The sequence below is a fragment of the Triturus cristatus genome, chromosome 1_1, assembly GCF_964204655.1.
Source record: "Triturus cristatus chromosome 1_1, aTriCri1.1, whole genome shotgun sequence".
Taxonomy (NCBI): domain Eukaryota; kingdom Metazoa; phylum Chordata; class Amphibia; order Caudata; family Salamandridae; genus Triturus; species Triturus cristatus.
In genome coordinates this window covers 200103729-200129155 of record NC_140579.1, presented here as the reverse complement: position 1 = coordinate 200129155, position 25427 = coordinate 200103729, and the positions used below count along the sequence as shown (strand labels likewise).

The following is a 25427-nucleotide window of genomic DNA, read 5'->3' as shown; positions in this document are numbered from 1 at the left end:
CGATGCTAATTGCTGAGACACAGGTGGCACCAACATCTCATAGTCTGGGTGATAAACACAGTGGCAGGCAAAAGGCAAGATTGGACGCAAAACAGCAAAGGTGCGCCTGTACAAATAATGAGGTACCAGTGCCCATCCTCAGATGAGTATAACAAGACACACAGGCACTGGCAACTGTGAGTATGAAGAGGGACAATCAGGTCAGGCTGCACAGTGGACACCTGTACATAATAGCACGTCTATATACATGGTGACAGGGGACAATGGCACAGAGCACAACCTACGCTGTAGACAGTGAGAGTGCCCACGTTGATGATGACACAAACAACACTGAGGATAAGGTGCCCCAGGGGACAGTATTGGGCACGCAACTACATGCTACTGAATGGGAATGACTGCTACACACGTCACCATCCCTGCACTATGCGTAGCGCACACTCATGCACATCATGTCACAGGCCACTACATAGGACATGCGCGCTGTAAGGCATGACACATGAGAGACCAACTCCCATGTCTGGAGCCAGCATCAGTGCCAACTGACATGGAACCCACATGCAGTGAACTTGACAGTTCACAGGCAAGGTCCCACAACCTGTTACCCACCACCACCACCCATGATGCTACAGTCATTGTGCTCGTGGACAAAGCGCCAGCCTACATTACCTTGTGAAGGAGTGACTACACACAGACCAGGGAACACATTGCAAGGAGGGGAAGGGTGGCAGGGGCGCAGCGCTACACTTGGGCAAACTGGATGGGCACAGCACCTTTAAACCCTGCCAGTGAATTAATGCCACTGTGCCCTTACAAATGCCGGTGACACACAACAAACGCACATGTACCTACCCCCTTCCGCCTGCTGCATCGCCTGTAAGCGCCTCTCCAGGTCTGGAAAGACCACCGGCAGCACACGCCTGTGGAGGTGGGTCAGACGGCGGCGGCCGCGGTTCTTGTGGCTCTCAGGTGAGTCCCCCAGCAGGAGCCGTGCAATCCTCCGCGTCCAGCACCGGATATCCTGCCAGCGTTTCCTCACCTGGGACAGGCTCCGCCTCCGACCATCCACACGCCTCACGGCACTGACGGCGGTCAGCCAGATCTGCTCCTTGGCAGTGGCGCCTACCTGTGAGGAAGTACAAGTGACACCACATCAATACACCAGCCACATGTCACAGAGAGACATATGTGAACATAATAGCTGGTTACTACATGGCATGTAATGCAGCCAACGCATTGCACCTCTGTCATAGGGACATCATCCTCTGGTGAGGGAAAAGGCAGTACGTGCCATAGTGGGTACTCAGGTGGAATGATGGCAATGTCACAATCAATGATCAAGGCTCACACTGTGCATCACACCCACACCTCCTGTCTCAGGGCACTGCTGGGAGGACTCTGCACACACACCTCCTGTCTCAGGGCACTGCTGGGAGGACTCTGCACACACCCCTCCTGTCTCAGGGCACTGCTGGGAGACATCAGGCACCCCCCCCCCTGGTACCCCCCCGACAGTACATGGCATGTGTGTCACACCGGGTCACAATGCCTGAAGACACAGTCACAACATAGGGACAGTCTGTGGCAGTGGCCTATGCACTCACCTGATACCCTGGTCGCCCATACAGCATGGGGTACTGTGGGAGGATCACATCCAGCAGAGCCATGTTCTCCTCCAGGGTGAATGGCTGTGTCCTCTCCACAGCCCTTGACATGGTTCCAGGGAATCAGTAGCAGCAGCTTGGTCGACAAATGCAAAGATGTGCAGGCAAGTAATCCCTCATGGGACCTGGCTGCCTTATATGTGGCCTTCTGCCCAGTCTCATGCACAGGAGTACAGAGTGATTGGTCACTCACATTTGCATCCTATGTTTCCACCAATCCCTCCAAACCTAGCAGTCTGTGGGTTCTCTATCGGTTTCATTCTCCTGCATGATGTCAGCCCCACAAACACATTGCAACAAAGTAGAAGAATTCCAACTGACTTCTGCTGTGCACCTTCCAGAACAAAATCGAAATTTGAACCTGGTCGCCATGACAACCAGCATGCATGTAGGCCTTAATACTTGTCCCCTATGTAATTAGGAGAATCACACACAGGTACGGTGCGTTTCCGGGCCCTAGGGCACCCCAAATGCATGGCAACGGCCCGTACATGCATGCCTACGTTCAAAATCACTATGGGTCTGCACGCGTATGCGTACACGTAGTGGTACGGACCGTACACACGCATGTACGCTCACTATCACTATGGGTCTGCACGCGTATGCGTACACGTAGTGGTACGGACCGTACAAATGCCTGTACGCTCACTATCACTATGGGTCTGTGTACCCGTAGTGATAGTGAGCGTACATGCGAGTGTACGGTCCGTACCACTACGTGTACGCATACGCGTGCAGAACCATAGTGATAGTGAGCGTACAGGCATTTGTACGGTCCGTACCACAACGAGTACGCATACGCGTGCAGACCCATAGTGAGAGGGCCGTACACTCGCATCTACGCTCACTATCACTATGGGTCTGCACGCGTATGCGTACTCGTTGTGGTACGGACCGTACAAATGCCTGTACGCTCGCCATCACGATGGGTACACATACGGCAGCACTCCCACAGTGATTGGGGAACATACACAGGCCCTCTTAGCAGCAGTACGCCGGTTTGTACACATCACTGTGGTGATAGTCGACACACAGGTAGGAATAGGGCGGACATACTTGTCCATGGATGGACATACTTGTCCAGGAATGGACATCAAGGCATCGTCTGTGCATTACTACATGTGTGGGGCACAGGTGTGACAGGCTGTGATGTGGAACATGCCTCCTGAGTGGAGGAGGCACCAGATGTATGATGAGATGTGTACAGGTGTACTGTGTGAGGGTGCAATGTGTGCCAGGCATGCCCTTGACTCCTTTGACATGTGTGCATGTCGTACTGCGCACTTGGGGTGAGCGTCACTGGCATGGCACGGACACCAACACACGGAAGTGTCCCATGATGCCCGGTACAGGGGTCATGACACCTGACTTGTCACTACCCACAGTGCACAATGTGACTATGTCATTTATGTGTCCGGGATTTACATCAGGTTGATGTTGTAGCACCCTCAAAAGCTGCAGCCGTTGCAGCAACCAACATGTGTCTGTGTGTAGATTGTCATTGCACACTGTTCCGCACACCATGCCACATGTGGTATCTGATGTGAGGTGCACATGTATGCATGGGACACGGAGTAGCGTGACAAGGCCATGTCAGCATCCTCACAAGGAATGTGTGGTGAGTCATGACATGTGCACCTTCATGGCAAGGTGTGTGGGCAGGCCTAGTGTAATGTCATGTGACCTGTGGCTCCGGTGTTCCGCTACCAGTCTCTACAATCGGCATCCTACTTCTGCTGATGTGTGGGTGTATGTCACTTCTGTCTTGCGTCGGGCTGTTCACTTGCACTGGGACACAGCTATTCCCATGGCGTGGCATGGGGAGGTTCTCAATCACCGTGAGTAGCTGGGTCTTGGAAGGAGTGTCACCTTGCATCCATACGTGTCCTGGGCATGTAGCACATGCCTGACTCCCTATGTGGCATGTGTGTATTGGCAGATTTACATGTGCTCAGTAGACATGAGTTGTTCTCGTAGTGCACTCACTCTTCCTTGTCACTTCCAAATTACTGCAGAGCGCCTCCTGTTGCCCGAAGAATTCCAGACTTGGCCACCATGCAGGAGAATGACAGGATCCGGCTCTACCGCTTCACCCAACCGTTGATTCTGGAGCTGACGGCGAGACTGGCACCACACCTGCAACCGCAGCACAGGTATCCTACGGCACTGACACCCCAGCTGAAGGTAATGGCTGCCCTACATTTCCTTGCCACGGGTACCTTCCAATATACCATAGCTCATGTTGGTGGCATGTCCCAGAGCATGTTCAGCGGTGTGCTGCATGATTTCTTGGAGGCCATGTTGATTCACCTGGATGACTTCATCAAGTTCCCAACCCCTGAACAGATGACTGAGGTCAAACGTGGTTTCTATGCCCTGGGAGGGATGCCCCATGTCATTGGGTCCATAGATGGGACACATGTAGGTTTGGTACCACCACACGCACGGGAGGTGGCGTACCGCAATCGGAAGCACTACCACTCCATCAATGCCCTTGTGGTGTGTCTGTCCAACATGGTGATTTCACATGTCTGTGCTCGTTTTCCAGGATCAGCACACGATGCCTACATCATGAGGCGTAGCGGGATGCCTGATATGATGATGCAGCTGCGCAACGAACGTGCATGTGTTGTTGGTGGGTACAGTCTGTCTGTCCTGTATTCTGTTTGGCCGTGCAGCACTACCGCTTCGCCTGTTCTAACGATATCCATGTGCTTTCCATTTAGGGGACGCTGGCTATCCCAACATGCCTTGGCTGCTGACACCTCTCCGCAACCCCATCACGCCGGCCCAGCTCCGCTACAACACCGCCCATGGCCGGACAAGGCGAGTGATAGAGAGGACGTTTGGCATGCTGAAGAGCCGATTCCGGTGCCTCCACAAGACCGGCGGCGCACTCCCATATGCCCCGGCGAAGGTCTGCAAGATCTTCATGGTCTGCTGCATGCTGCACAACATGGCAGTTGAAAGAGCTGTGCCCCTCATCCTGGATCAAGATGACGAGGACCATCCACCCGTGGAGGACGAAGGGCTTGGCAATGGGGCTAGTGATGTGGAGGATGTGGAGCCGCAAGAGGACATCCGGACTCGGCTCATACGCGACTTCTTTGCTTAGTGGTGAGTACCAGGGTCTGAGTGTGCACGCATTGGTCCCCGTGTGGCATGCGTTGTGATGTGTGTCTCCACCTGCATGTATGGCACGTGGGTCAGAGGTGTGTGTGGGTGTGTCACTGGAGTGATGGTGGCAGTGATGGTAGTATTTCCCCAGACATAATTGTGACCTAGCATGTTGTCATACATACATGTGTCGAGTACATGCACATGCAAGTGGCTGTGCTTCTTGTGGCTGACTTCTTGTGTGTCTCTCTTCCCCAGGTACCTGCGCATGCCGTTTGCTGGTTGCATTGTTGTGGCACTGCTATTCCTCATGGACATGGCATCGTGGGCTGACTCAGCGTTACAGGCACGGACACGTTTGGAAGTCTCCATGGGGTAAGGGATGCATCTGGGGTGTATTGGGTGTGGCAGTTGTTCACGATGTGTGCACACTGCCCCGGTCGGGGTTTGGGTCCTCTGCAGACATGTGGCATCCCCATGGGACACGACATGCAGCTGGGTACACCTGAATAGATGGGCTGCCTGGTTGTCAGTCATCAGTGATGGGATGGTGGATTGTGATGAAGGCATCAATGTGTGTGACACTGCCCTCGGACACATACGGTTAACATTGTCTTGACATGGCGTGGGACTTCCACATCAGCGGATGTATGGTGTATGGCAGGCTCTCCGTGAGCAGCTGTGGGTATTTAGCTATTATCCGACACTTGTGTGCCAGTTCCATGGCTATCACGCATTTGTGCTGCAGAAGGGGGGTGCCAGTGTTGGAGCAACATGTTACTCCACATGATGTGTTCATGTGTACTTCAAGTTGCCTCTGCAATCCCAAACACATGACTATTAAAGGTGTCCCTATGCCTCCAAGGTGCCTCTTCTCAGTCAATGCTGGTGTGTTGGCACGGTGCATCCTGCATGTCTGGCATGGTATTCCCTGATTGTGGCTATGTGTCAATGTGTCGAGTGGCAAGATGCAAGCTGTGTGTGTGTGCTGAGACTGTGTAATGGGCATGATGTCCATGACTGTGTGGGTATTGTGACATGTGCCATCCCCATGCATCCAACGTTGTCCATGACCCCATTCTCTGCATCCACCGGACTCAAGCTTGCAGGACATGGTTCTGCCACCTGTCTACACGTACCTGGGTGCCCCCCAGGACACGGGCCAGGATCCCTGACCTCTGCGCATGACTGTTGCTGTACTCAATGTGTCTGTCAGCACGGTTGTTCGGCCACCCCCTCAGCTGGTTCTGACCATCACGGGTGTGTATGGTGCTCCATGTCTGTCTTGCCTAGGAAACTGTGACCCATGTGTCCTGTGCCAGACTCAGGCCCCAGGGTGTGGATGGTTGAAGTGAACAGATGACTCAGGCATGTTTAGACTGTACAAGACACATGTTAGGTAATAATGCTACCAGCAGGCATCTACTCTTAATAGTGTGATTTATTATTGGGGGGGGGGGGCCAAGTGAGGGGCTTTCCGGGATTAGGGAATCCAAAGTTCAGTAGGGGAGTTGGTGTCCTTGCCATTGGAAATCCTCAGAGTCCATGCCACAGTCTTTGTCAACATTGGTCAGCCAGTGACCAGCAGGGCCATGTGGCAGAGAATGTCTCTTGATGCTGTGATGCTGTTGCTCCAGTGGGCCAGGTGCCAGGCCAGGTGTCCTGGGAGATGGTGATGTAGCAGCCACCCTCACGGTCCTTTCCGTGGACGACCCGGCTTCCTGCGGGGAACCTCAGCAGCAGGCCGTGACGACGTCTGGGATGCTCCGTCGGATGTTTCCTCCTCCTCCTCATGATCCCTCCCTGTGGGTGGTGATGTTCTCCGCCTTCTGGCACAGGGAGGGTCGGCCATGGTGTCGGCCATCCGACGGAGTTCAGCGTGAATCCCCTGGGACGCCGTCACTTGCTCAGCCTGTCTGTCCTCCATCCTCCGTTGGTGTAGCTGTAGACAGGCTATTAGCTCCGCATGTTGCTGGGCCTGCTGGACCTTGATCCCCTCGAGGACGGACACAACCTGGGCCATGCCCGTGGTGTCCTGCCGGTATGAGTCCAGGATGTTACGGACATGGGAAAATACCGGATCCCCAGCCAACTGGTCAGGCTCGCGCCTCCGCCGCTCTCCACTCCCACCACCCCTGCCCACTTGCGTCTGGCCTGCACTTGTGGGCACATGGGGTCTCCGGGACCCCTGAGGGGTGGCATTGGCGTTGTCGCCTGCCTCCTCCTGGGTGCCCGGGACACCGTGTCCCTCCTGGCGAGCCTGGCTGCATTGTGGTGTTGGGGCAGGGATCCTGGGTGTCTCCTGGGATGTGGCAGGAGTGGGGGTGGTGGTTGGCACGGTTGTACCTGACGCAGGTGCTGCAGGTGGTTGGACACCAGAGGGGCCAGGTCGGTCGGGGTCGTCCGCAGAGTGGTGAGAGTGGTCGCTGCCGGTGGGATCGGTCTCCTGCAGATCCGGGTCCTGTGAGTGTTCCCCCCCAGTGTTGGGGGGTGCAGCACGACGTTGACCTGTGTGTGAGAGAGACAATGTTACTTTTGGTCCATGCAACATCCATGTTTCATCCGTTACAAAGTTGGCACATTTCCTCTTGGAATTAGGATCTGTCTTGCATTCCACTCACAGTGCACTTGTGCATGTGTGTGTCCCTTGGGCACCAATTTGGCCCCTTTAACTATGTGTGGCACAGTCTTACTTGCTGCGTCAAGTGTGACTGCAGTCAGCAGTGGAGTGTGCATGTGTGCCGAGCTATGCGTTTGCGCCTTCCTTGTAGCACTGTACATGTGCACATGGAGTGGATCCACACACTCATATGATGCAGGTGGCTGTCCTCGTGCTCGTGTACAGGTTGTAACATGGCCCTGCGTTTTGCCATGATGAAGAGGGGGGGTTCTGGCACTGGGCACCCTTGTCTACATGCACGCAGTCCACCTGCTGACGAGCAGACATTCCCACACACCAAAGGACTGATTTGCTCTCCCTGTGTCTCCCTCCTTCTCTGTCCCCCTCTCCCTCCCTCTCTGTCCCCCTCTCCCTCCCTCTGTGTCCCCCTCTCCCTCCCTCTGTGTCCCCCTCTCCCTCCCTCTGTGTGTCAGCCTCCTCCCTCTGTCCATCTTCCTGTGTCTCCCTCCCTCTGTGTCCCCCTCTCCCTCCCTCTGTGTGTCAGCCTCCTCCCTCTGTCCATCTTCCTGTGTCTCCCTCCCTCTGTGTCCCCCTCTCCCTCCCTCTGTGTGTCAGCCTCCTCCCTCTGTCCATCTTCCTGTGTCTCCCTCCCTCTCTGTCCCCCTCTCCCTCCCTCTCTGTCCCCCTCTCCCTCCCTCTCTGTCCCCCTCTCCCTCCCTCTGTGTGTCAGCATCCTCCCTCTGTCCATCTTCCTGTGTCCCCCTCCCTCTCTGTCCCCCTCTCCCTCCCTCTCTGTCCCCCTCTCCCTCCCTCTGTGTGTCAGCCTCCTCCCTCTGTCCATCTTCCTGTGTCCCCCTCCCTCTCTGTCCCCCTCTCCCTCCCTCTCTGTCCCCCTCTCCCTCCCTCTGTGTGTCAGCCTCCTCCCTCTGTCCATCTTCCTGTGTCTCCCTCCCTCTCAGTCCCCCTCTCCCTCCCTCTGTGTCCCCCTCTCCCTCCCTCCGTGTGTCACCCTCTGTCACCTTGGCCCAGCTTCCTGGGCACACACTGTTAGCAGATCTTTGAGTGGCCCTTGGCCTGTTGATGTGAGTTTGTTTCTGATCTCCAGGCACCCATTTTGTCTGCTGTGTGTCTGTGCGCTGCTGCTGTGGTGGTGTGTGCTGCCACTCTTTCACACTGTTGGCTGTTCATTAGCTGCTGGCATGTGCAAAACAGTGCCTTCACCCCCATGTGTTGATGCAAGGCATCCGCCATTTGCTGGCAAGTCATTCCTGTGTTGGGACACAGTGTTTGTCTGGCTGTGACCTAGGCCATATGGGCAGAGGGCATTGTTGTCTGCTTTGGAGTCGCACTATGTGATTCTTGGTGCCCACACTCCCGCCATCCGGGTTACCGTGTCATGTGTTGTTGTCTTCTGTGGCCTGTGACTTGACATTGTCCAGCTGGGTGCATGGGGCATGGTGGCAGCAGTGGCATGTGCCTGCTCATGGAGTGTGGTTGAGTAATGCGATGGCTTGTGGTGTTTGCGTGCCTGTTAGTAATTTTGGTTGTGGTTGCAGTTCCCCCCATGTGAGGTGCGTTGTTTGTGTACTCACCCGGGTCTCGGAGTCCTTCTACTCCTTCAACTGCCTCCACCGGCAGTATGGCCATCACCCTCTCCTCCCAGGGATGGTACTGTACGGGTCTGCGGGAGGGCCCTCCTCCGGTGGCGTTGGCCTGGTCGTGTTCCTCCTGTCTCTTGGCTCTGACCCTCCTCCGCAGATCGTACCACCTGTTCTGGCAATCCTGCTTGGTCCTCCTGGTGTCCGCAACAGCATTCACAGCATCGACGATGGTCTGCCACATGGCTGTTTTGGCTGCCTGGCTGGTGCTTCTGACCAATGTTCCAAAGATCTGTGGCTCGACTCTGAGGATTTGATCAACAAGGACCTCCAACTCTCGGTGACTGAACTTTAGATTCTTGGTAGTGGGCATGGTGAGGGGTGTGGGTGGGGATGGTGTGGGTGTGGGGGGTGTGTGGATGTTGGGGGGGGGGGTGGATGGTTGTGTGTGTGTGTGAATGTGATGAGAGGGTGTTTGTGAGGGTGGTCGTGTGAAGGTGTGCAAGTGTAAGATGTGGTGTCGCTTGTAGTCTGGTTCTGTGGTGTCTGGCAGCAGTGGGTCTGTTGCAAAGGCTCATGGTTTGTGTGTGTGGGCCCTTTTTATTGGTCCATGGGTGGGTGTGGCAGTGTTTGAATTTTGGGTGGGTGTGTTATAAGGAGTGGTGGTGTCTTGGGCCTCTGTTTGTTTTTGACAGTTGCAGGTCAGTGATTGTGTTATTTTAGTGGTTGTTGGCCATGTTTAGTGGCTGTGTGCCTTTCGAATGGTGTATTGTTGAGTTGTTTTGTTTTGTCCTTGTTGTGTACGTGCGTTTTGAGCGTGTGTACGGTGTGTACATGGGCCATTTGGTTGTACGATTTGGTCCTTGTGTGTGGCTTTGTACGACTCGTACATGCGGTTGTGATGTTGGGGCATGGGGTGCGCTCCGTACTTAGGAGGTTGTGTTGGGGGTGCGCCAGGAACGTACTGGGGTGGGGGTACGACTGGAACGTACTGGGGTGTACATAGACGGTGGTACGACACGTACAGGGGTGGGGGGGTGTACATTGACGGTGGTACGACACGTACAGGGGTGGGGGGTGTACATTGACGGTGGTACGACACGTACTGGGGTGGGGGTACGACTGGAACGTACTGGGGTGTACATAGACGGTGGTACGACACGTACAGGGGTGGGGGGGTGTACATTGACGGTGGTACGACACGTACTGGGGTGGGGGTACGACTGGAACGTACTGGGGTGTACATAGACGGTGGTACGACACGTACAGGGGTGGGGGGGTGTACATTGACGGTGGTACGACACGTACAGGGGTGGGGGGGTGTACATTGACGGTGGTACGACACGTACTGGGGTGGGGGTACGACTGGAACGTACTGGGGTGTACATAGACGGTGGTACGACACGTACAGGGGTGGGGGGGTGTACATTGACGGTGGTACGACACGTACAGGGGTGGGGGGGTGTACATTGACGGTGGTACGACACGTACTGGGGTGGGGGTACGACTGGAACGTACTGGGGTGTAGGTAGACGGGGCTGTGACACGTACTGGGGTGGGGGTGTGGCTCGAACGTACTGGGGTGTAGGTACACGGGGGGTACGACACGTACTGGGGTGGGGGTGCGACTGGAACGTACTGGGGTGTACATAGACGGTGGTACGACACGTACAGGGGTGGGGGGGTGTACATTGACGGTGGTACGACACGTACTGGGGTGGGGGTACGACTGGAACGTACTGGGGTGTACATAGACGGTGGTACGACACGTACAGGGGTGGGGGGGTGTACATTGACGGTGGTACGACACGTACAGGGGTGGGGGGGTGTACATTGACGGTGGTACGACACGTACTGGGGTGGGGGTACGACTGGAACGTACTGGGGTGTACATAGACGGTGGTACGACACGTACAGGGGTGGGGGGGTGTACATTGACGGTGGTACGACACGTACTGGGGTGGGGGTACGACTGGAACGTACTGGGGTGTACATAGACGGTGGTACGACACGTACAGGGGTGGGGGGGTGTACATTGACGGTGGTACGACACGTACAGGGGTGGGGGGGTGTACATTGACGGTGGTACGACACGTACTGGGGTGGGGGTACGACTGGAACGTACTGGGGTGTACATAGACGGTGGTACGACACGTACAGGGGTGGGGGGGTGTACATTGACGGTGGTACGACACGTACAGGGGTGGGGGGGTGTACATTGACGGTGGTACGACACGTACTGGGGTGGGGGTACGACTGGAACGTACTGGGGTGTACATAGACGGTGGTACGACACGTACAGGGGTGGGGGGGTGTACATTGACGGTGGTACGACACGTACAGGGGTGGGGGGGTGTACATTGACGGTGGTACGACACGTACTGGGGTGGGGGTACGACTGGAACGTACTGGGGTGTAGGTAGACGGGGCTGTGACACGTACTGGGGTGGGGGTGTGGCTCGAACGTACTGGGGTGTAGGTACACGGGGGGTACGACACGTACTGGGGTGGGGGTGCGACTGGAACGTACTGGGGTGTACATAGACGGTGGTACGACACGTACAGGGGTGGGGGGGTGTACATTGACGGTGGTACGACACGTACTGGGGTGGGGGTACGACTGGAACGTACTGGGGTGTACATAGACGGTGGTACGACACGTACAGGGGTGGGGGGGTGTACATTCACGGTGGTACGACACGTACAGGGGTGGGGGGGTGTACATTGACGGTGGTACGACACGTACTGGGGTGGGGGTACGACTGGAACGTACTGGGGTGTACATAGACGGTGGTACGACACGTACAGGGGTGGGGGGGTGTACATTGACGGTGGTACGACACGTACAGGGGTGGGGGGGTGTACATTGACGGTGGTACGACACGTACTGGGGTGGGGGTACGACTGGAACGTACTGGGGTGTAGGTAGACGGGGCTGTGACACGTACTGGGGTGGGGGTGTGGCTCGAACGTACTGGGGTGTAGGTACACGGGGGGTACGACACGTACTGGGGTGGGGGTGCAACTGGAACGTACTGGGGTGTACATAGACGGTGGTACGACACGTACAGGGGTGGGGGGGTTTACATTGACGGTGGTACGACACGTACTGGGGTGGGGGTACGACTGGAACGTAGTGGGGTGTACATAGACGGGTGGGGGTATACATATACGGGGGGTACGTGTCGGACGTACGGGGGCTGGGGGGAGTGTTGGGCGCGTATGCGGGCACATGTCTCCATGGTTGCTATTGGTGTTCGGTGCGGACGGTGTTTTTTCCATACGGTTGTAGGCTCGGACGCACGGGATGGATCGTGATTCCTCGGTCGGACTTGGATTTTTACGTTTGTAAGGTAAATCGTCCGAGGACGTGTCGGACACATTTTCCGACCCGAGGACGTGTGGGGAATGATTCCCGGTGCGGGTCGTATGGACTTTTTACCATGCGAATCGTGATTGCCAGTTCGTACGGCACTTGTACGATTCGTACGGTAAAAAGACCCGATACGAGTCGCACGGGGGAATTTTTTACCGGATCGTGATCGGCACCTTAATGATCACATAACAAAATTTGAAATAATCTCTAATGAAAGACCAAATATTACTTGTATTTGTTGCCGCAGAACTCATTATAGAAAACAAACCAGGTATGTTGATCTCTACAGAAAAAGTGAAAATGAAGATAATTATAAGTGGAAGGATTTTGCCACATATATATTTCTTGAAAATTGTTTTGAATTGGGTGAAGTTCAGCGTATTTGTAAATACTGTTACAACAAATTAGAAGAAAATAGAATGCCGACCAGAGCTGTACATAATAATTTAGAATTGGATGCTATTCCTGCCGAACTTTCTGAATTAAATACATATGAGTCTATACTTATTCAATGTGTTCATCCGTTCCAGACCATAGTACGTATGGAGCCCAAAACTGGTAAATTACCTCCTTCAGATTTACTGAGAGGTTTAAAAGGAAGAGTGGTGTATTTGCCCTTGGATTTAAAAAAAAATATGGAAACTATTGATGCAGATACTTTGGAAAGTGAACCATTAGTTATTCTGGTTAATGGTGTACCTACAAAGAATAAGAAGATTTGGCAAGAGCTGGTGGATGTACGAAAAGTACAAAGAGCAAATTTGTATTTGAAAAAAAATAATAAATGGTATGAATCAATTTATATAGAAGAAGAAGATTTACAAGAAGACACAGAAACACCAACTGGTCACATTGAAAAAGTGGACAAGTCAAAGGAAGAAAAAATTTATGAACATTTTAGCATACATCCTCTTCATTCAAAAGAAGTTATGAGAGACACTATTGATCTGTTTCAGATGAAGAAAGCAAAAGGAACTCCCGTGAGTGTATGGGAGGAGTGCTTGGAAGCTCGATGTTTTCCCCAGCTGTTTCCTACAGGAAAAGGAGGACGATACGATGAACGTCCAGAACAGATTCCAGCTTCTGAGTATCGAACTACAAGACTATATGCAGAAGATCCCAGATTTCGACAAAGTATTCCTTATTTGTTCCATCTTTTATTTGAAAGCGACTTGTCTGCATTGTCTTATGCAGTAAATCACATTTTAAAAAGTGGAGTACATTTACAAAATGTGTCTGCTAAGGATTTTATGGAGAAAGTGCAGCACCGAGATGATCATTTGGAAACACAACTGATCAATATGATGGCTTGTCAGCGTGGGACAAATGAATATTGGTACCGACGCCATGGTGAATTAAAATGCATGTTACGGAATTTAGGAACACCAACATGGTTCCTTACCCTAAGCTGTGCTGAGTACGCTTGGGATGATTTACTGGATTTTCTACGAGAGGCAAATTCAAACATTAAAAACATCGAATACAAGACAGCTGGAGAATTGTGCTCATTGGATCCGGTTAATGTTTGCAAATATTTCAATCATAGATTTGAGGCTATGATGTCCTTCATCTGCAATAAAAAAAATCCACCTCTTGGAGAAGTAGAGGATTTCTTTTGGAGAAAAGAGTACCAGGCAAGAGGTGCTCCTCATATTCATATGCTGTTGTGGATCAAGGATGCCCCAAAGTTTGGAACAGATACTGATGAAGCAGTGTTATCTTTCATTGAAGAATATGCAACATGTGCTATACCAAAAAGCACAGAAGAGAAAAAGTTAAAGGAGCAAGTTTTACGTTTCCAAAGTCATCGGTGTGGAAAATACTGTCGACGGAAATACAAGAGCAAAGATAAATACTACACTAAGGTGCCGATCACGATCCGGTAAAAAAATACCCCGTGCGACTCGTATCCGGTCTTTTTACCGTACGAATCGTACAAGTGCCGTACGAACTGGCAATCACGATTCGCATGGTAAAAAGTCCATACGAACCGCATTGGGAATCATTCCCCACAAGTCCTCGGGTCGGAAAATGTGTCCGACACGTCCTCGGACGATTTACCGTACAAACGTGAAAAGTCAAGTCCGACCGAGGAATCACGATCCATCCCGTGCGTCCGAGGTTACAACCGTATGGAAAAAACACCGTCCGCACCGAACTCCTATAGCAACCATGGAGACATGTGCCCGGATACGCGCCCAACACTCCCCCCAGCCCCCGTACGTCTGACACGTACCCCCGTGTATGTACACCCCCACCCGTCTATGTACACCCCAGTACGTTCGAGTCGTACCCCCACCCCTGTACGTGTCGTACCATCGTGTACCCACACCCCAGTACGGTCGAGTCGTACCCCCACCCCTGTACGTGTCGTACCATCGTGTACCTACACCACCGTCTATGTACACCCCAGTACGTTCGAGTCGTACCCCCACCCCTGTACGTGTCGTACCACCGTGTACCCACACCCCAGTACGTTTGAGTCCTACCCCCACCCCTGTACGTGTCGTACCACCGTGTACCCACACCCCAGTACGTTCGAGTCCTACCCCCACCCCTGTACGTGTCGAACCCCCACCCGTGTATGTACACCCCAGTACGTTCGAGTCCTACCCACACCCCTGTACGTGTCGTACCATCGTGTACCCACACCCCAGTACGGTCGAGTCGTCCCCCCACCCCTGTACGTGTCGTACCATCGTGTACCTACACCACCGTCTATGTACACCCCAATACGTTCGAGTCGTACCCCCACCCCTGTACGTGTCGTACCACCGTGTACCCACACCCCAGTACGTTCGAGTCCTACCCCCACCCCTGTACGTGTCGTACCACCGTGTACCCACACCCCAGTACGTTCGAGTCCTACCCCCACCCCTGTACGTGTCGTACCATCGTGTACCCACACCCCAGTACGGTCGAGTCCTACCCCCACCCCTGTACGTGTCGTACCACCGTCTAAGTACACCCCAGTACGTTCGAGTCCTACCCCCACCCCTGTACGTGTCGTACCCCCGTGTACCTACACCCCAGTACGTTCGAGTCGTACCCCCACCCCTGTACGTGTCGTACCATCGTGTACCCACACCCCAGTACGGTCGAGTCCTACCCCCACCCCTGTACGTGTCGTACCACCGTCTAAGTACACCCCAGTACGTTCGAGTCCTACCCCCACCCCTGTACGTGTCGTACCCCCGTGTACCTACACCCCAGTACGTTCGAGTCGTACCCCCACCCCTGTACGTGTCGTACCATCGTGTACCTACACCCCAGTACGGTCGAGTCGTACCCCCACCCCTGTACGTGTCGTACCATCGTGTACCTACACCACCGTCTATGTACACCCCAGTACGTTCGAGTCGTACCCCCACCCCTGTACGTGTCGTACCATCGTGTACCCACACCCCAGTACGGTCGAGTCCTACTCCCACCCCTGTACGTGTCGTACCATCGTGTACCCACACCCCAGTACGGTCGAGTCGTACCCCCACCCCTGTACGTGTCGTACCATCGTGTACCTACACCACCGTCTATGTACACCCCAGTACGTTCGAGTCGTACCCCCACCCCTGTACGTGTCGTACCATCATGTACCCACACCCCAGTACGGTCGAGTCCTACCCCCACCCCTGTACGTGTCGTACCATCGTGTACCCACACCCCAGTACGGTCGAGTCGTACCCCCACCCCTGTACGTGTCGTACCATCGTGTACCTACACCACCGTCTATGTACACCCCAGTACGTTCGAGTCGTACCCCCACCCCTGTACGTGTCGTACCATCGTGTACCCACACCCCAGTACGGTCGAGTCCTACCCCCACCCCTGTACGTGTCGTACCATCGTGTACCTACACCACCGTCTATGTACACCCCAGTACGGTCGAGTCGTACCCCCACCCCTGTACGTGTCGTACCATCGTGTACCCACACCCCAGTACGGTCGAGTCATACCCCCACCCCTGTACGTGTCATACCATCGTGTACCTACACCACCGTCTATGTACACCCCAGTACGTTCGAGTCGTACCCCCACCCCTGTACGTGTCGTACCATCGTGTACCCACACCCCAGTACGTTCGAGTCGTACCCCCACCCCTGTACGTGTCGTACCATCGTGTACCCACACCCCAGTACGGTCGAGTCCTACCCCCACCCCTGTACGTGTCGTACCATCGTGTACCAACACCCCAGTACGTTCGAGTCCTACCCCCACCCCTGTACGTGTCGTACCATCGTGTACCCACACCCCAGTACGTTCGAGTCCTACCCCCACCCCTGTACGTGTCGAACCCCCACCCGTGTATGTACACCCCAGTACGTTCGAGTCCTACCCACACCCCTGTACGTGTCGTACCATCGTGTACCCACACCCCAGTACGTTCCGGTCCTACCCCCAACACAACCTCCTAAGTACGGAGCGCACCCCAGGCCCCAACATCACAACCGCATGTACGAGTCATACCAACCCACACACAAGGACAGCACCGTACAACCAAATGGCCCATGTACACACCGTACACACGCTCAAAACGCACGTACGCAACCAGGCCAAAACTAAACAACACAAGAATACACCATACGAATGGCACAAAGCCACTAAACATGGCCAACAAACACTACAAAAACACCTTCACTGACCTGCAACTGCCAAAGACAAACAGAGGCCCAAAACACCACCACTACTTATAACACACCCACCCAAACTTCAAACACTGCCACACCCACCCATGGACCAATAAAAAGGGCCCACACACACAAACCATGAGCCTTTGCAACAGACTCACTGCTGCCAGACACCACAGCACCATACTACAAGCTTCACCACACCTTACACTTGCACACCTTCACACAACCACCTTCACAAACACACCCTCATCACATTCTCACACACACACACCCACAACCATCCACACCCCCCCAAACATCCACACACCCCCCCCACCATCCACACCCACACCCCTCACCATGCCCACTACCAAGAATCCAAAGTTCAGTAACCGAGAGTTGGAGGTCCTTGTTGATCAAATCCTCAGAGTCGAGTCACAGATCTTTGGAACATTGGTCAGAAACACCAGCCTGGCAGCAAAAACAGCCATGTGGCAGACCATCGTCGATGCTGTGAATGCTGTTGCGGACACCAGAAGGACCAGGCAGGAATGCCAGAACAGGTGGTACGATCTGCGGAGGAGGGTCCGAGCCAAGTGGCAGGAGGAACACGACCAGGCCAACGCCACCGGAGGAGGGCCCTCCCGCAGACCCGTACAGTACCAGCCCTGGGAGGAGAGGGTGATGGCCATACTGCCGGTGGAGGCAGTCGAAGGATTAGAAGGACTCCGAGACCCGGGTGAGAACACAAACAACGCACCTCACATGGGGGGAACGGCATCCACAACCAAAATCACTAACAGGCACGCAACCACCACAAGCCATCGCATGACACAACCACACTCCATGAGCACGCACATGCCACTGCTGCCACCATGCCCCATGCACCCAGCTGGACAATGTCAAGTCACAGGCCACAGAAGACAACAACACATGACACAGTAACCCGGATGGCGGGAGGCTGGGCCCCAAAAATCACATAGTGCGACTCCGAAGCAGACAACAATGCCCTCTGCCCATATGGCCTAGGTCACAGCCAGACAAACAGTGTGTCCCAACACAGGAATGACTTGCCAGCAAATGGCGGATGCCTTGCATCAACACATGGGGGTGAAGGCACTGTTTTGCACATGACAGCAGCTAATGAACAGCCAACATTGTGAAAGAGTGGCAGCACACACCACCACAGCAGCAGCGCACAGACACACATCATACCCAATGGGTGCCTGGAGATCAGAAACAAACTCACATCAACAAGCCAAGGGCCACTCAAAGATCTGCTAACAGTGTGTGCCCAGGAAGCTGGGCTGAGGTGACAGAGGGTGACACACGGAGGGAGGGAGAGGGGGACACAGAGGGAGGGAGAGGGGGACAGAGAGGGAGGGAGAGGGGGACAGAGAGGGAGGGAGACGGACAGAGGGAGGAGGCTGACACACGGAGGGAGGGAGAGGGGGACAGAGAGGGAGCGAGACACAGGGAGAGCAAATCAGCCGTGTGGCGTGTGCGAATGCCTGCTCGTCAGCAGGTAGACTGCGTGCATGTAGACAAGAGTGGCCAGTGCCAGAACCCCCCCTCTTCACCATGGCAAAACACAGGGCCATGTCACAACCTGTTCACGAGCACAACGACAGCTACCTGGATCATATAAGTGTGTGGATCCACTCCATGTGCACATGTACAGTGCTACACGGAAGGCGCCAATGCATGGCTCGCAACACCTGCCCACTCCACTGCTGACTGCAGTCACACTTGACGCAGCAAGTAAGACTGTGCCACACATAGTTAAAGGGGCCAAAGTGGTGCCCAAGGGACACACCCATGCACAAGTGCACTGTGAGTGGAATGCAAGACAGATCCTAATTCCAAGAGGAAATGTGCCAACTTTGAAACTGATGAAACATGGATGTTGCATGGCCCAAAATTAACATTGTCTCTCTCACACACAGGTCAACGTCGTGGTGCACCCCCCAACACAGGGGGGAAGACTCACAGGACCTGGATCTGCAGGAGCCCGATCCCACCGGCAGCGACCACTCTCACCACTCTGTGGACGACCCCGACCGACCTGGCCCCTCTGGTGTCCAACCACCTGCAGCACCTGCGTCAGGTACAACTGTGCCAACCACCACCCCCACTCCTGCCACATCCCAGGAGACACCCAGGATCCCTGCCCCAACACCACAATGCAGCCAGGCTGGCCAGGAGGGACACGGTGTCCCGGGCACCCAGGAGGAGGCAGGCAACAACGCCAATGCCACCCCTCAGGGGTCCCGGAGACCCGATGTGCCCACAAGGGCAGGCCAGGCGCAAGTGGGCAGGGGTGGTGGGAGTGGAGGACGGCGGAGGCGCGAGCCTGACCAGTTGGCTGGGGATCCGGTATTTTCCCATGTCCGCAACATCCTGGACTCATACCGGCAGGACACCACGGGCATGGCCCAGGTTGTGTCCGTCCTCGAGGGGATCAAGGCCCAGCAGGCCCAGCAACATGCGGAGCTACATGCCTGTCTACTGGTACACCAACGGAGGATGGAGGACAGACAGGCTGAGCCAGTGACGGCATTCCAGGGGATTCACGCTACACTCCGTCGGATGGCCGACAACATGGCCGACCCTCCCTGTGCCAGAAGGCGGAGAACATCACCACCCACAGGGAGGGATCAGGAGGAGGAGGAGGAAACATCCGACGGAGCATCCCAGACGTCGTCACGGCCTGCTGCTGAGGTTCCCCGCAGAAGGCCAGGTCGTCCACGGAAAGGACCGTGAGGGTCGGCGCTACATCACCATCTCCCAGGACACCTGGCCTGGCACCTGGCCCACTGGAGCAACAGCATCACAGCATCAAGAGACATTCTCTGCCACATGGCCCTGCTGGTCACTGGCTGACCAATGTTGACAAAGACTGTGGCATGGACTCTGAGGATTTCCAATGGCAAGAACACCAACTCCCCTACTGAACTTTGGATTCCAAAATCCCGGAAAGACCCTCACTTTGTCTCCCCCCCCCCCCAATAATAAATCACACTATGAAGAGTAGATGCCTGCTGGTAGCATTATTACCTAACATGTGTCTTGTAAAGTCAAAACATGCCTGAGTCATCTTTTGTCTTCAACCATCCACACCCTGGGGCCTGAGTCTGGCACAGGACACATGGGTCACAGTGTATTAGGCAAGACAGACATGGAGCACCATACACACCCGTGATGGGCCCAACCAGCTGAGGGGGTTGCCGAACAACCGTGCTGACACACACATTGAGTACAGCAACAGTCATGCGCAGAGGTCAGGGATCCAGTCCAGTGTCCTGGGGGGCACCCAGGTATGTGTAGACAGGTGGCAGAACCATGTCCTGCAAGCTTGAGTCCGGTGGATGCAGAGAATGGGGGCCTGGCCAACGTTGGATGCATGGGGATGGTACATGTCACAATACCCACACAGTCATGGACATCATGCCCAATACACAGTCTCAGCCCACACACACAGCTTGCATCTTGCCACTCGACACATTGACACATAGCCACAATCAGGGAATACCATGCCAGACATGCAGGATGCACCGTGGCAACACACCAGCATTGACTGAGAAGAGGCACCTTGGAGGCATAGGGACACCTTTATTAGTCATGTATTCGGGATTGCAGAGGCAACTCGAAGTACACATGAACACGTCATGTGGAGTAACATGTGGGTCCAACACTGGCACCCCCCTTCAGCAGCACACATGCGTGTTCGCCATGGAACTGGCACACAAGCGTCGGCTAACTGTGGAAATATGGATTTTTATGGTCAGTTATGTCCCCTATCTTGGACCCCAACGGTTTCATGTATAAACCATGAGTACATGTATGTTTCCTCCAGTTCCAGTTATGAAGACGCAAACACATGTGCGTCCACCGTCAACATGTCCTCTTTCAGATCCGCCATGAATGGGCCGGATATTCTATTCCTAAGTATGAAAGGCCACCGGCTTTATATGGTTCACTTATCCCATTTTACAGTTCAGGCGAGTAGGCCCTGATTCTGCCATCAAGCCTTTTCTGCCTTCTGCCTCTGAAAGCTCCAGTCTGAGCTCGCATCTGTACCCATGAACTTTGTCCTACTCCCTGCGCGGCTAACGGTGCCTGACTCCAGCCTGTTGCCTGCCAAAAACTGTATTTCACCTTCAAGATTATCTGTTTTGCTCCGCTCCCTATCCAATACATTCCTGTCTAGTAGTTTAAGTAAACATTCTCCCAGCTACCGAGCAAAGGGCCCGGCTTCTCTGTCTTCATGCAAGTAATTCATAGCCCTATTACTATGGAAGATTTCTGCCCTCGCATCTAGTGTAGACACTTAGACGCTTGTACACGCACTAACGGTCAGTATAGTCAGTATAGAATAAGATTCTATCCTAAGAGTCCTTTCTTTTTGGATAACACAGTTCTTTAAACATAAGATATTAGATATGATTTGGGATTAGGTTGACATAACCCCAGACTTCTGTCTCCACATGTAGAGCTAAATGTCAAGTCCCCTTCACCCCCTAGTTGCACGTTAATCATACGTCATGCTGCTGCGTGCGCATCTCTGCCAAATATTTCTGCTGACATTGCGAAATTCTTCCATGGAACCACCCATTTATGACATCATACCTGATGACGTTCTTTAGTTACGCCCAGTTACACCCACTTTAGTTACGCATGGATGTTTTATCTTAGTTATCAATTATTACGCCTCCTGCATCTGTTTCACTGTAATGCCTATTGTATAAAAATGATTACTTGTCAATAAAGTGGGGTCCTTCACTTCCTGAACCTTCGTGGTGATGGAATATGGAGTCCTCAATTCGAATTGATTTTGGAATAAAGCCCGTTCCGAACCTCTAATACCACGGATTCTGCCTCTTATTTTACTGAGCTATTATTATAGATTTTCCGCATCAAATTAAGTTCCGGTAATTAAATTATTTACCACATATATGGCGCCCGAACAGGGACACTTTCTCATCTCACGCGCCGGAGGTGCGTTGCAGGCCCGGTCTCCTGTCACAGCTGGACGGACAGCAACGCGTACCCACAGGATTTCCTGTATCTCCCTCCTGCCGAGCGGGGGTAACTGAGGCTGCGATCAACACCCAGACGAGGCGGTGAGAAGTGCGAAGTATCCCGACCAGAGCCTAGCTGAGAGAGCAAGATCCGAGGTATACAGAGGCCCACCAGTTCCGAAGTTCCGAAGTTCCGAAGTATCGAGTCGAGTCCAGTCCGGTCCGAGTCCAGTTCAGTTCAGTTTCGAGGCCTTCCGTTCCGAGCTACCCGGTGAGTACCATTGTCGGGGAGGCGTTCTGACGTGCACATAGGTTGTGCCGGTAAAGACGGGTTTGGGTACACAAATCCGGTCTGCGCTGTTTCAGCAGTGCATCTGTACTGTTTAGCAGTATATCAAGTATTTGTAGTATATAATTCAGAATTACCTAGTTAGTGCCGAGTATTATGCTTAGTAACTAATTCCCTAGATGGCCATCATTGTTGTTCATTAAATGTTAAATGTTAAAAATGTTTTAAACACGTTTCTGCATATTGTGGTGTGAATGACTGTTCATTATTGTGTTTCCGTTGTATTAAACGTGTTCAAAATTAGGTATCAGATCAGTTTTCAATATGCTGCTCTTTTCGAAATTAAGACAGATAAAAACCAGAAAAGGGGTACTCGAAGAAGCTGTTCCCATTCCCCCTAGGGACACTCCAGGGTACTTCATGTATCATAAACATGGCCTAGACGCCATATTATTTCTTGATTTATGGGTAGACTACACCAAGGAATTACCAGAAAGTCAGAGGTGGCCCGCAGCTGGGACCTGGGATGCAGATTGCATCGTGAAAGTAGAGGAAGAATTATGGAAAAAGAAAGCTAGACAATCACAGAAAGACGCCATTGAATTATGGCGTAAAGAATCGTATAGACGTACAGAAAAAGCACGTAGACAGGAAGAGAAGAGTAAGGAGAATTCAAATAAAGTTCGAGAAAATATATTAATTGAAGAAGGTACTCGAGTAAAATCAGAACAAGTAGACAGACAACGAAATGCCCTTATGAATGGTATGTATCCTCTTCTGGCCGAAGGATTACCTAAGGCTACTCCGGAGATACCAAAAGACTTGCCACCCCCATTGTTTCCGATAAAAGTACATCCCAAAGGGCATCCCAGAACCGCAGAAGATGTTTTTCTTTCCTTTTATTTAGACGACGCAGCTCCCGAGTATGCTAATGCTGCGCCACATAGACCGCCTGCAGAGGGGGTTCAACGCCAAGACCCTCTTCCGTCTGTACCTCCGCAACAGCAAACTCCGACACAAGTTCCGGCAAGCACATCTGCTTCGACATCTGTATCCACACCTATAGTTGCTATATCACGTTCGACGAATCCTTTCACATCCAGCACCCCAGGTGGGGCTACCGGAGGTACATCAAACATTTTTCAACGCCACCCAGAGTAAATAAACTTTCCTTTCAAGAATTAGCCCACCAACGTACGCCCAAACTAGTAACTCCCAACACTCTCAAGGAACTTCTAATAGATTGTAGATATGACCCTGTGCCCGGAAAAGGGGACGAAATGATGCTAGCATCATTACGTATCCGACGAGCTGCAATATATTTAGGGAAGCTACCAGGAATGACTACACACTTAGAAAATATATATCACTTTGTTCAGTCAGGGCGAGATTCTGAGAGTATTAACAGAGCCATGGAGTACCAAAAAGTGGAAATACAGGGGGAACTGTTACGTTTCCTCATAAATTGTGTGATCAGAAATCAAGACCAACCAGGGGTAAATCCGAAAGAAATGCAAATTCTTACCACATGGAGTCAGAATATATCAGAGGGGAGACATGATAAACGATCATGTATAGTAGCTATGTAGACGAACCTGAACAAACAGAGGAGGAGGAAGAATTAGAACTGCCCACAGGACAGTTAGAAACCATGGCCTATGTAGGTAGAGGAAGATCTTGCAATAATACTAGATGCTTCACTGATCCGATACGTCCGGTACGTCCAGATAATAGCAGAAATTTCCAAACTCCTATAATAAATATAAGGTCCCCCGAACATTCGTTCCAAGCCGCTGACAAATTACTCCGAGAACGAAGGGGTTATCATATACTCGATTCTATGGACGAACAAGAATTAGCCAGGTCAGCCGTTCATTGGGTTGATAGTCCCGGAAAATATAGTGATGATACATTAGCACACACGTTTTTGAACCTTGCCCCAGATGAACAGCGTTTAGCTGGTATCTATATGATTCAACAACTCCTTATATTATATAAAAGCCAACACTCCGACCCTGGTCCCTTACCTGATATATTGACTAAATTACTCACGAATAAATGGAGAGGTTCAGGTACTGAGCTAATTAGAGAAATACTAGAATCCAGAAAGCAGTACATTCTTTTTGTATGTCCCGAACATGTCTCACTGCCCATCAAGGAAAGAACGACGTATTATATGGATAGACAGAATCCCTTACGCGAAGTGCACCCGATAAAAGGAGAGGACAATCAGTTTAAACGTGTGTTTGTATACACACCCATATCTAAAATAGAACTATTGGAAATGAAGAAGGTGGTACCCAGTCATGACAAAGACCCAGCGGGTTTCCACCGAGAAATTAAAGACATGTTACTCATGGGAGAATATACCTACCCCGACATTATGACAATATTGAAGGTATTAATGCCTGCGGGCATTTATGAAAAATTCAAGGAAAAGGATTGGGAGGTGGGAGACCAAAAGATAGATTGGACAGCATTAGAAAACGAAGAAAAAGCTCGAGGTCCAGGTGCAGGGCTTGGGGAGAAGACCAAAACACTACCAGGTTTACTAGTACAGGTACTGCCACGTTTATTAACTACGAAAAAGGAAGACTGGGGTGCAATCTCAGCCTGTAAACAAAAACCAGACGAGGACACTAGTGATTTCTATGCCCGATTCGAAAAATGTTTCGGTATAAATAGTGGAATAAAAGCAAGTAGCGAATCGTATCCACATCTGTTTGTGACAAAGTTAGTTGAAAATTCTTTGCCCCAAGTTAAGAATAGAGTATTAAAATTCGAGAGTACCTGGCAAGGTAACACTCCGTCACAAATGTTACAAATGTTACAGTACCATCACAATAGAATTAGAGAGGAACAAGAACATGAACAAAGACGCATGAAAGACATGAAAATGAAAATACTAGTTTCCCAGACAGTTCCAGCTGACGGTCAAAAAAAGGGTATGACACAGTCCAGTGTTTCAACAGGTCCTGTAAAAGGGACATGCAACTATTGTAAACAGCCAGGCCATTATGTACACGATTGTCCAGTTTTAAAACATAATATCGCCACAGGTAATACAAAAGAAAGACCACGGCCACTTAGACAGGATCAGAACCAACAAGGAGCTCCGCAGCATGCACAGTCCATGCC

At 52.6% G+C, this 25427-nt stretch overlaps 1 long non-coding RNA gene across 1 annotated transcript in view; it reads right to left on the bottom strand.

Moving 5' to 3' along the window:
• Positions 1–920: 920 nt before the first annotated feature.
• Positions 921–25427, bottom strand: part of LOC146869972 (uncharacterized) — a 386278-nt gene continuing 361771 nt past the window's right edge. Inside the window, exon 4 of the long non-coding RNA XR_014981649.1 lies at positions 921–1123. This is a non-coding gene — a long non-coding RNA (uncharacterized LOC146869972). The remainder of the gene's footprint in view (positions 1124–25427) is intronic.